An 11,792-nucleotide genomic window follows, 5' to 3' on the forward strand; every position below is an offset into this window, starting at 1 on the left:
GGGGTGAATAGGCGATTTTTATGAAAGTCTTCAAAACACGGGGGCTTTGAAGAAAAACAGTAGAAATGAACCTATTGATATGCAGCGGAAGGTAGACTACACTAGACAAGCCATAGTCAAGTAAGCAATGAAGTGAAAACACGAAGACTATCAGCAGCTAGGTAGTACGGATCAAGATGGAAGAAAGTATAAAACCAATCAACAACAGTCTTCACACAGTGAAGTCAATCATATCATGCACGTAGGCAATGACTTCACGAAGACAAACTGTAAGTAAAGAGAGAGGTAAGGATAGAACCAGTTGCTTGGTGAGGGCAGGTTGGACCAGTTCCAGTTGCTGTGACAACTGTACGTCTGGTTAGGGAGGCTGAGATTCAACTCAGAAGACCGTGTCTTCACCTTATTCCCCTTGAGCTAAGGACACACAGTCCTCGCCCAATCACTCTGGTAAGTCTTCAAGGTAGACTTCCAAACCTTCACAGACTTCGTTCACCGGCGATCCACAATGACTCTTGGATGCTCAGAACGCGACGCCTGACCGGCTGGAGGATTCACAGTCCTCGAGTGTAATAAGTCTTCAGATCACGCAGACAGAAAGACTTCAGTGATGCCTAACACTCTTTGGCTTTGGGTGTTTAGGGCTTTGTCCTCGCAAGTATTTCTCTCTCAAAGGCTTCGAGGTGGGTTGCTCTCAAACGACAAAAGCCGTGCACTAACTCTGAGCAGCCACCATTTTATGGTGTAGGGGGTGGGCTACTTATAGCCACTAGGCAACCCGACCTGATTTGTCCGAAATGACCATGGGTCACTAAGGAACTGACATGTGTTCCAACGGTCAGATTTCAAACACACGCGATAGCTTAACTTGGGCTACAAGTAAAGCTGACTCATCCAGCTCTGGATAAGATTTGCTCTCATTGTCTTCACTCGAAGACTTAGGATTTGGTTGAGCATCACTTCAGTCACTCTGACTTTGTTCACTTGGACCACACTTAACAGTACGGTGGTTCCTATGACTCAACAAAGAAGAAAAGGAAACTACGAAACAACTATGTCTTCGCAATCCACAGTCTTCATACGATGTATTCTCATGTCATAGTATTCAATGTTCAACTCTTCACAGACCACCATTGTCTTCAATGTCTTCACACATTTTTAGGGGTAATCTCCGGTAGGTAAACCGAATCAATGAGGGACTAGTACCTGTGTTATCCTGCAATTCTCACAAACACATTAGTCCCTCAACTAGCGTCAATACTCCAAAACCAACTAGGGGTGGCACTAGATGCACTTACAATCTCCCCCTTTTTGGTGATTGATGACAAACTGGTTGAAGTTTTCAACGGGGATAAAAGTATGTGAAATTGTAAAGATTAATGTATTGTCTTCATAAGTAGCAAAAGGCTCCCCCTGAAGATGTGCATATATACGTATTTTGTGTTTGAATGCAAATGCACATGGCAGGTTGTACTTGTGGAGATCCTCTTCAACTTATGAAGACAATTCATGATGCATGAAAAAATATAAGGAAGATAATGACATGAATAATGATAAATGGACGTCTGCAAAATGACTTTGTGCGGAATTTATCATCGAACATGCGGAATTTATCATTGCATCACATAGTTGACAGAAAAGGTAGCAGACGACCATCAAGTTTAAGTGTTACAACTCAAAAGAACCAAATGTATCGAAAGCGAGAGTTGTAAGCACTTGGCAAAAGTATAACAACCACCCTTATGGACCCGCTTGAAGACTATCAACCCATATGCTTGAAGGAAATATGCCCTAGAGGCAATAATAAAGTTATTATTTATTTCCTTATATCATGATAAATGTTTATTATTCATGCTAGAACTGTATTAACCAGAAACATAATACATGTGTGAATACATAGACAAACAAAGTGTCACTAGTATGCCTCTACTTGACTAGCTCGTTGACCAAAGACGGTTATGTTTCCTAGCCATAGACATGAGTTGTCATTTGATTAACGGGATCACATCATTAGGAGAATGATGTGATTGACTTGACCCATTCCGTTAGCTTAGCACTTGATCATTTAGTATGTTGCTATTGCTTTCTTCATGACTTATACATGTTCCTATGACTATGAGATTATGCAACTCCTGTTTACCGGAGGAACACTTTGTGTGCTACCAAACGTCACAACGTAACTGAGTGATTATAAAGGTGCTCTACAGGTGTCACCGAAGGTACTTGTTGAGTTGGCGTATTTCAAGATTAGGATTTGTCACTCAGATTGTCGGAGAGATATCTCTGGGCCCTCTCGGTAATGCACATCACTATAAGCCTTGCAAGCAATGTAACTAATGAGTTAGTTGCGGGATGATGCATTACGGAACGAGTAAAGAGACTTGCCAGTAACAAGATTGAACTAGGTATTGAGATACCGACGATCGAATATCGGGCAAGTAACATACCGATGACAAAGGGAACAACGTATGTTGTTATGCGGTTTGACCGATAAAGATCTTCGTAGAATATGTAGGAGCCAATATGAGCATCCAGGTTCCGCTATTGGTTATTGACTGGAGACCTGTCTCGGTCATGTCTACATAGTTCTCGAACCTGTAGGGTCCACACGCTTAAAGTTTGGTGACAATTGGTATTATGAGTTTTTGTGTTTTGATGTACCGAAGGTAGTTCAGAGTCCCGGATATGATCACGGACACGACGAGGAGTTTCGAAATGGTTGAGACATAAAGATCGATATATTGGATGACTATATTCGGACACCGGAAGTGTTCTCCGTGGTTTCGGATAAAAATCGGAGTACCGAGGGGTTACTGGAACCCCCTGGGGAGTTAATTGGTCCTCATGGGCCTTAGTGGGAGAAGAGGAGGGGCGGCCAGGGCAGCCGCGCGCCCCCTCCCCCTCTAGTCGAATTGGACAAGGAGGGGAGGGGGGCGGCGCCCCCTCTTTCCTTCTTCTCCTCTCTTCCTTCCTTCCCTCTCCTACTCCAACAAAGAAAAGGAGGAGTCCTACTCCCGGTGGGAATAGGACTCCCTCCCTGGCGCGCCCTCCTCCTAGCCGGCCACCTCCCCCCTTGCTCCTTTATATACGGGGGCAGGGGGGCACCCTAGAACACACAAGTTGATCTGTTGATCTATTCCAGCCGTGTGCGGTGCCCCCCTCCACCATATTCCACCTCGATTATATCATAGCGGTGCTTAGGCGAAGCCCTGCGTTGGTAGCAACATCATCACCGTCATCACGCCGTCGTGCTGACGAAACTCTCCCGTGAAGCTCTGCTGGATCGGAGTTCGTGGGACGTCATCGAGCTGAACGTGTGCTGAACTTGGAGGTGCCGTACGTTCGGTACTTGGATCGGTCGGACCGTGAAGACGTACGACTACATCAACCGCATTGTGCTAACGCTTCCGCTTTCGGTCTATGAGGGTACGTGGACACACTCTCCCCTCTCGTTGCTATGCATCACCATGATCCTGAGTGTGCGTAGGATTTTTTTTTGAAATTACTACGTTCCCCAACAGTGGCATCAAAGCCTAGTTTTATGCTAGATGTTATATGCACGAGTAGAACACAAGTGAGTTGTGGGCGATACAAGTCGTACTTCTTACCAGCATGTCACACTTTGGTTCGGCGGTATTGTTGGATGAAGCGGCCCGGACCGACATTACGCGTACGCTTACGCGAGACTGGTTCTACCGACGTGCTTTGCACATAGGTGCCTGGTGGGTGTCCGTTTCCCCAACTTTAGTAGAACCGAGTGTGGCTATGCCCGATCCTTGAGAAGGTTAAAACAACACTAACTTGACAAACTATCATTGTGGTTTTGATGCGTAGGTAGGAACGGTTCTTGCTAAGCCCGTAGCAGCCACGTAAAACTTGCAACAACAAAGTAGAGGACGTCTAACTTGTTTTTGCAGGGCATGTTGTGATGTGATATGGTCAAAGCATGATGCTATATGTATGAGATGATCATGTTTTGTAACCGAGTTATCGGCAACTGGCAGGAGCCATATGGTTGTTGCTTTATTGTATGCAATGCAATCGCCCTGTAATTGCTTTACTTTATCACTAAGCGGTAGCGATAGTCGTAGAAGCAATAGTTGGCGAGACGACAACGATGCTACGATGGAGATCAAGGTGTCGTGCCGGTGACAATGATGATCATGACGGTGCTTCAGAGATGGAGATCACAAGCATAAGATGATGATGGCCATATCATATCACTTATATTGATTGCATGTGATGTTTATCTTTTATGCATCTTATTTTGCTTTGATTGACGATAGCATTATAAGATGATCTCTCACTAAATTTCAAGATAAAAGTATTCTCCCTGAGTATGCACCATTGCCAAAGTTCATCGTGCCGAGACACCACGTGATGATCGGGTGTGATAAGCTCTACGTTCATCTACAACGGGCGCAAGCCAGTTTTGCACACACAAAATACTTGGGTTAAACTTGACGAGCCTAGCATATGCAGATATGGCCTCGGAACACTGAGACTGAAAGGTCGAGCGTGAATCATATAGTAGATATGATCAACATAGTGATGTTCACCATTGAAAACTACTCCATCTCACGTGATGACTGGACATGGTTTAGTTGATTTGGATCACATGATCACTTAGATGATTAGAGGGATGTCTATCTAAGTGGGAGTTCTTAAGTAATATGATCAATTGAACTTAAATTTATCATGAACTTAGTACCTGATAGTATTTTGCTTCTCTATGTTGATTGTAGATAGATGGCTCGTGCTGTTGTTCCGTTGAATTTTAATGCGTTCCTTGAGAAAGCAAAGTTGAAAGATGATGGTAGCAATTACATGGACTGGGTCCGTAACTTGAGGATTATCCTCATTGCTGCACAGAAGAATTACATCCTAGAAGCACCGCTGGGTGCCAGGCCTGCTGTAGATGCTGCTGATGACGTTAAGAATGTCTGGCAGAGTAAAGCTGATGACTACTCGATAGTTCAGTGTGCCATGCTTTACGTCTTAGAACCGGGACTTCAACGACGTTTTGAACGTCATGGAGCATATGAGATGTTCTAGGAGTTGAAGTTAATATTTCAAGCAAATGCCCGGATTGAGAGATATAAAGTCTCCAATAAGTTCTATAGCTACAAGATGGAGGAGAATAGTTCTGTCAGTGAACATATACTCAAAATGTCTGGGTATCATAATCACTTGACTCAACTGGGAGTTAATCTTCCTGTTGATAGTGTCATTGAAAGAGTTCTTCAATCACCACCACCAAGCTACAAGATCTTCGTGATGAACTATAATATGCAAGGGATGAATAAAACAATTCCCGAGCTCTTCGCAATGCTAAAGGCAGCGGAGGTAGAAATCAAGAAGGAGCATCAAGTGTTGATGGTCAACAAGACCACCAGTTTCAAGAAAAAGGGTAAAGGAAAGAAGAAGGGTAACTTCAAGAAGAACAACAAACAAGTTGCTGCTCAGGAGAAGAAACCCAAGTCTGGACCTAAGCCTGAGACTGAGTGCTTCTACTGCAAACAGACTGGTCACTGGAAGCGGAACTGCCCCAAGTATTTGGCGGATAAGAAGGATGGCAAGGTGAACAAAGGTATATGTGATATACATGTTATTGATGTGTACCTTACCAGAGCTCGCAGTAGCACCTGGGTATTTGATACTGGTTCTGTTGCTAATATTTGCAACTCGAAACAGGGACTACGGATTAAGCGAAGACTGGCTAAGGATGAGGTGACGATGCGCATGGGAAATGGTTCCAAAGTCGATGTGATCGCCGTCGGCACGCTACCTCTACATCTACCTTTGGGATTAGTTTTAGAACTAAATAATTGTTATTCGGTGCCAGCGTTAAGCATGAACATTATATCTGGATCTTGTTTGATGCGAGACGGTTATTCATTTCAATCTGAGAATAATGGTTGTTCTATTTATATGAGTAATATCTTTTATGGTCAGGCACCCTTAAAGAGTGGTCTATTTTTGTTGAATCTCGATAGTAGTGATACACATATTCATAATGTTGAAGCTAAAAGATGCAGAGTTGATAATGATAGTGCAACTTATTTGTGGCATTGCCGTTTAGGTCATATTGGTGTAAAGCGCATGAAGAAACTCCATACTATTGGACTTTTGGAATCACTTGATTATGAATCACTTGGTACTTGCGAACCATGCCTTATGGGCAAGATGACTAAGACACCGTTCTCCGGAACAATGGAGCGAGCAACAGATTTGTTGGAGATCATACATACTGATGTATGTGGTCCAATGAATATTGAGGCTCGCGGTGGGTATCGTTATTTTCTCACCTTCACAGATGATTTGAGCAGATATGGGTATATCTACTGAATGAAACATAAGTCTGAAACATTTGAAAAGTTCAAAGAATTTCAGAGTGAAGTGGAAAATCATCGTAACAAGAAAATAAAGTTTCTATGGTCTGATCGTGGAGGAGAATATTTGAGTTACGAGTTTGGTCTACATTTGTAACAATGCGGAATAGTTTCGCAACTTACGCCACCTGGAACACCACAGCGTAATGGTGTGTCCGAACATCGTAATCGTACTTTACTAGATATGGTGCGATCTATGATGTCTCTTACTGATTTGCTGCTATCATTTTGGGGTTATGCTTTAGAGACGGCTGCATTCACGTTGAACAGGGCACCATAAAAATCCGTTGAGACGAGGCCTTATGAACTATGGTTTGGCAAGAAACCAAAGTTGTCGTTTCTTAAAGTTTGGGGCTGCGATGCTTATGTGAAAAAGCTTCAACCTGATAAGCTCGAACCCAAACCGGAGAAATCTGTCTTCATAGGATACCCAAAGGAAATTGTTGGGTACACCTTCTATCACAGATCCGAAGGCAAGAAATTCGTTGCTAAGAATGGATCCTTTCTAGAGAAGGAATTTCTCTCGAAAGAAGTGAGTGGGAGGAAAGTAGAACTTGATGAGGTAACTGTACCTGCTCCCTTATTGGAAAGTAGTTCATCATAGAAACCAGTTCCTGTGACACCTACACCAATTAGTGAGGAAGCTAATGATGATGATCATGAAACTTCAGATCAAGTTACTAACGAACCTCGTAGGTCAACCAGAGTAAGATCCACACCAGAGTGGTACGGTAATCCTGTTCTGGAGATCATGTTACTAGACCATGATGAACCTATGAACTATGAGGAAGCGATGATGAGCCCAGATTCCGGAAAATGGCTTGAGGCCATGAAATATGAGATGGGATCCATGTATGAGAACAAAGTATGGACTTTGGTTGACTTGCCTGATGATCGGCAAGCCATAGAGAATAAATGGATCTTCAAGAAGAAGACAGATGCTGATGGTAATGTTACTGTCTACAAAGCTCGACTTGTTGCAAAAGGTTTTCGACAAGTTCAAGGAGTTGACTACGATGAGACCTTCTCACCCGTAGCGACGCTTAAGTCCGTCCGAATCATGTTAGCTATTGCTGCATTTTATGATTATGAAATTTGGCAAATGGATGTAAAGACTGCATTCCTGAATGAATTTCTGGACGAATAGTTGTATATGATGCAACCTGAAGGTTTTATCGATCAAAAAGGTGCTAACAAAGTGTGCAAGCTCCAGCAATCCATTTATGGACTGGTGCAAGCCTCTCGGAGTTGGAATAAACGTTTTGATAGTGTGATCAAAGCATATGGTTTTATACAGACTTTTGGAGAAGCCTGTATTTACAAGAAAGTGAGTGGGAGCTCTGTAGCATTTCTAATATTATATGTGGATGTCATATTGTTGATTGGAAATGATATAGAATTTCTGAATAGCATAAAGGGATACTTGAATAAGAGTTTTTCAATGGAAGTCCTCGGTGAAGCTGCTTACATATTGGGCATCAAGATCTATAGAGATAGATCAAGACGCTTAACTGGAATTTCACAAAGCACATACCTTGACAAAGTTTTGAAGAAGTTCAAAATGGATCAGGCAAAGAAAGGGTTCTTGCTTGTATTACACTACAAAAAAATACACTTCCGTGATGATACGTGTTTGTCACAGTAGGTCGCTTTTTTTGTCATGCATGTACATCCATGACAAATTTATGACAGAATCAAGATAGTCATACATGTGCTGTCGTAGAAGTGTTCCATGACATTACCAAAATTATCATCACGGAAGTGTCCACTTCCATGACGATAAATCGCGCGTCACAGAAGTGCTTTCATCAAGGGTGACCGACACGTGGCATCCACCATAACGGAACACCATTAAGCTATTGGGTCGGGTTTTGGATCCGATAACCCATTAACAGCCCCGACCAATGGGAAATTTCCACGTCTAAAATTCTTATTGGCCGGACGAAACACGTGTCAGCTCGTCAGTGGGTCAGATAGGCGCCTATAATACGTCGACACATGGCACGGCCCAACAAAGGCCCATTTCTGTGAAAAGGCTGGCCCATTTAACTTGGTCAAAAGGTGGCGGGCCGGCCCATGGAAAGCCTGTTAACGGCCTGTTCACATATAGCCCATTTACAGCCCGCTAACCCAAGGCCCGTTACGCCCTATCCGAATTAGGCCCAGTAGCGTCATCTGGGCCATCCAATATGATTCCAGCCCGTTTTCACTTCTGGCCCATGTATGGCCCATGACGTCTTTTGGCCCATATGAGGCCCTATGTAACTCTTGGCCTATTAACGGCCCTTGGTGAAACTGGCCCGTAATGAACAGTGTATCACTTTATACCCATTAACGGCCCGTTATTCCGTTGGGCCGTTTCCAGCCCATGTTATCTTTCGGCCTTCTCAGAGCCCATTTATTGTTGGGCTCATTTCCAGCATTCGTTTACTTATGGCCCGTTACTGTCATTTTCTTCTTGTGGGCCAAATTCAGCCCGTGGTTACAGTCGGCCCGTTTGTGGTCCGTTAATATGTTGGGCCGTTTCCATAGCGTCATCAAATACGGCCTATTAACGATTGCCCGTTACGGTCGGCCCATGAACGGACGATTCCAACTCTAGCCCATTTACGGCCATAATGCGGCCTATTATTGGCCCATGTTTGGCCAATCGATCATACGGCCCGTATAAGGCCCATTGATGATACGGCCCGTAGAAGGCCTACTGTTTCTACGGCCCGTAGAAGGCCCACTGTTTCTACAGCCCGTAGGAGGCCCAGTGTCACTACAGTAAATATTAGCCCTTGGTTATTGTGGCCTAGTTTTAAAAAATAGGTTATTGCAGCCACTAGTTAACCGCGGAAAAAGAAATGCAATGACTACAAGCAAACAAATAAACAAGACAACAAGGAAATAAATAAGCAAGCAACTAACGATAGGCTATCACGGCTATTACACATATTACATCCACTGGGCATCAAAGTTCGCCACCAGTGCAAATATAGGGAACAAAGCAGCATATCATATACACTGGCCATCAAAATTGGCCACCAGTGCAAATAAACGCGGCAGCAAAACAAGAGCATAACTGAAACAACTTCAGAAGAGCTCAAGAAACGTTATCCTGGGTATCCACCATGCTGGCAGTAAGCTTAGCAAGCTGATTAGCTTTGTCCTGTTTGGCGCTAAAATCCTCCAATGCTTGCTATTGCACTAGAAAGTATGCATCTGAATGCTCTAGGGACTTCCGCAGTCCTTCCGCTTCTTGTCGCAGCATAGCTAAACGTTGTCTTTCAGTTTGTAGTTGAGACTCAAGAAACTGAACTGATTCAGACAGTGAGTTTGAATAGCTTGTGCAAGCGGTAGTGGCCAGTAACTCCAACACTAAACCAAGACAGGATGTGTCACTATCCTGAACCTTACCTGCATTACTTCCTTTACCATTGCTTAATAAGGCACTCTTCTCCAATATTCTGTCAGCATTCTAAAAGAAGAAACAAGCAGACACATAACAAGTTTAGCATGTACTAGTATATGAAACTCATTTCGGTGAACCAGTTCATTAGTAACCATCATGGAGGTAGGATGTATGGGACGAAGCAAAGTAATTGCCATGAATAACATTACTTACACATAACTCCTGGACAAACACCTGTAACTATCATTTCCCTTCCTCTTCAGTATAATATTTCCAAGATGGGAAGATACGCACATACAATTTAACAACATCAAATGCGATAGATGATAAACTACGACTAGCTGGTTGTGCTTCCTCCACAGGAATAGGCGTACTAACTGGTGGATTTGGGGTTCGCCGTGATAGTACTGGCCCTTTGGGCACTGGATCTGCCTTACTAACTGCTCTTGTTTGGGAGCTCTGTGGTGGAGATGGTGTTGTGTCAACAGGAACTGGGTTACTATTGGCTGGGGTTGGGGTTAGATTGGGTGAAGCTGGTTCTCTGTCCATCATAGTAAGGGTACAATCTGCGAGAGTTTGGGTTATGTGTGGTAGGGCTGGTTCTTGTGCATGTACAACCGGGGTGCTATCTCCACCAAGAGGTAGCACTGTTTTATTTGAAGACCATGTTTTTAGTCCACTAGATACTGGCATCACCCGCTCCAATTCAAGTGACCGATAAACAGGAAACATAGTTGAATATGCAGACATTGTATGAGAGACAGATGCAATAGATAGTGCGGAAAAAAGAGGGCATGAAATAGTTGACATGTATATTGTTTAACTAAAACAGATAGCATAACATATTTTCACATATATGATGTCTATCTTAACTGGATAGCATAGCATAACATAATTCAAAGATATGATGAATAACTAAACAGGATCACATGACATAATTCACCTACATGTTATCTAAGTAATCAGGATCACATCATTTAATTCACATATGTGATTTATATGCTAAACAGAGGGCATTCGATATGATGTCCGAACTAAGAACATGGTGTTGAATATTGTGTATATGATGTCTAAACTATGCAATGCAAGACACCGTATGCATGATATGAGCAGTATAACTGTGCCAAGTTAGAGCATACACCTCAGTGGGGGAATAGGACTGGCCATCTGTCTCTGAATCCATCTCTAAGGAGCTATCGGGACCCAACAAGAGATCTGCTTCGACAGGTAGCACTGTCTGCTCTGAAGGCCTTGTTTTCACTCCAGATTTTTCCATCTCCCACCCAAATGGCTGATTCACAGGAAGAGTAGTTTAATGTACAAACATTGTCGACAAATGGAAATGTAATGAAGAAAAGGATGGGCAAGATATCATTCAAATATATGATGCCTGGTTAAACAGGATGGCATTGCACATTTTACATATATTATGACTGGCTAAAAGACATGAGACTGCATAATTCCCATATATGATATAGAAACTAAACAGGTGGCATTACAGAACATGTCTAAACTAAGCAGATGACATATATGATGTCAAAAGTAGGCACTGCAAGGCAACATATGCATGATATGACTAACATCATCGTGCCAAGGTAGAGCAAACACCTTGGGGGGTAAGTAGGAGTGGTCAGCGGCGTCCGAATCCGCCTCAGAACAGATATCTTCCTCTGGATTACAATCTGGAGAGGGGTGGGGAGGGTTTGCCATTGAACCCACCATGGAGCGATGTCTGCATGACATTGTATTGCTGCGCAAAACTCTTCTCTTTTTCTCTACATGTTCAGCATGACTGTGTACAATATCTGACATGCATATGAAAAAATATGGTGAGATTATGTAAGGAGAGCATGCAGAAATTTAGAGTGATGGTAACAACCAGTGGATCGATGTTTTTCCGTTGAACCAAAATAGCCCTAATGGATCGACGTGAATGTATAGTAATAAGTGATGCAACAAGTGTACAACCTCTTTGCCGTAGCCGTGTCGACCTCAACATCATTGGG

The sequence above is a fragment of the Triticum dicoccoides genome, chromosome 4A, assembly GCF_002162155.2.
Source record: "Triticum dicoccoides isolate Atlit2015 ecotype Zavitan chromosome 4A, WEW_v2.0, whole genome shotgun sequence".
Taxonomy (NCBI): domain Eukaryota; kingdom Viridiplantae; phylum Streptophyta; class Magnoliopsida; order Poales; family Poaceae; genus Triticum; species Triticum dicoccoides.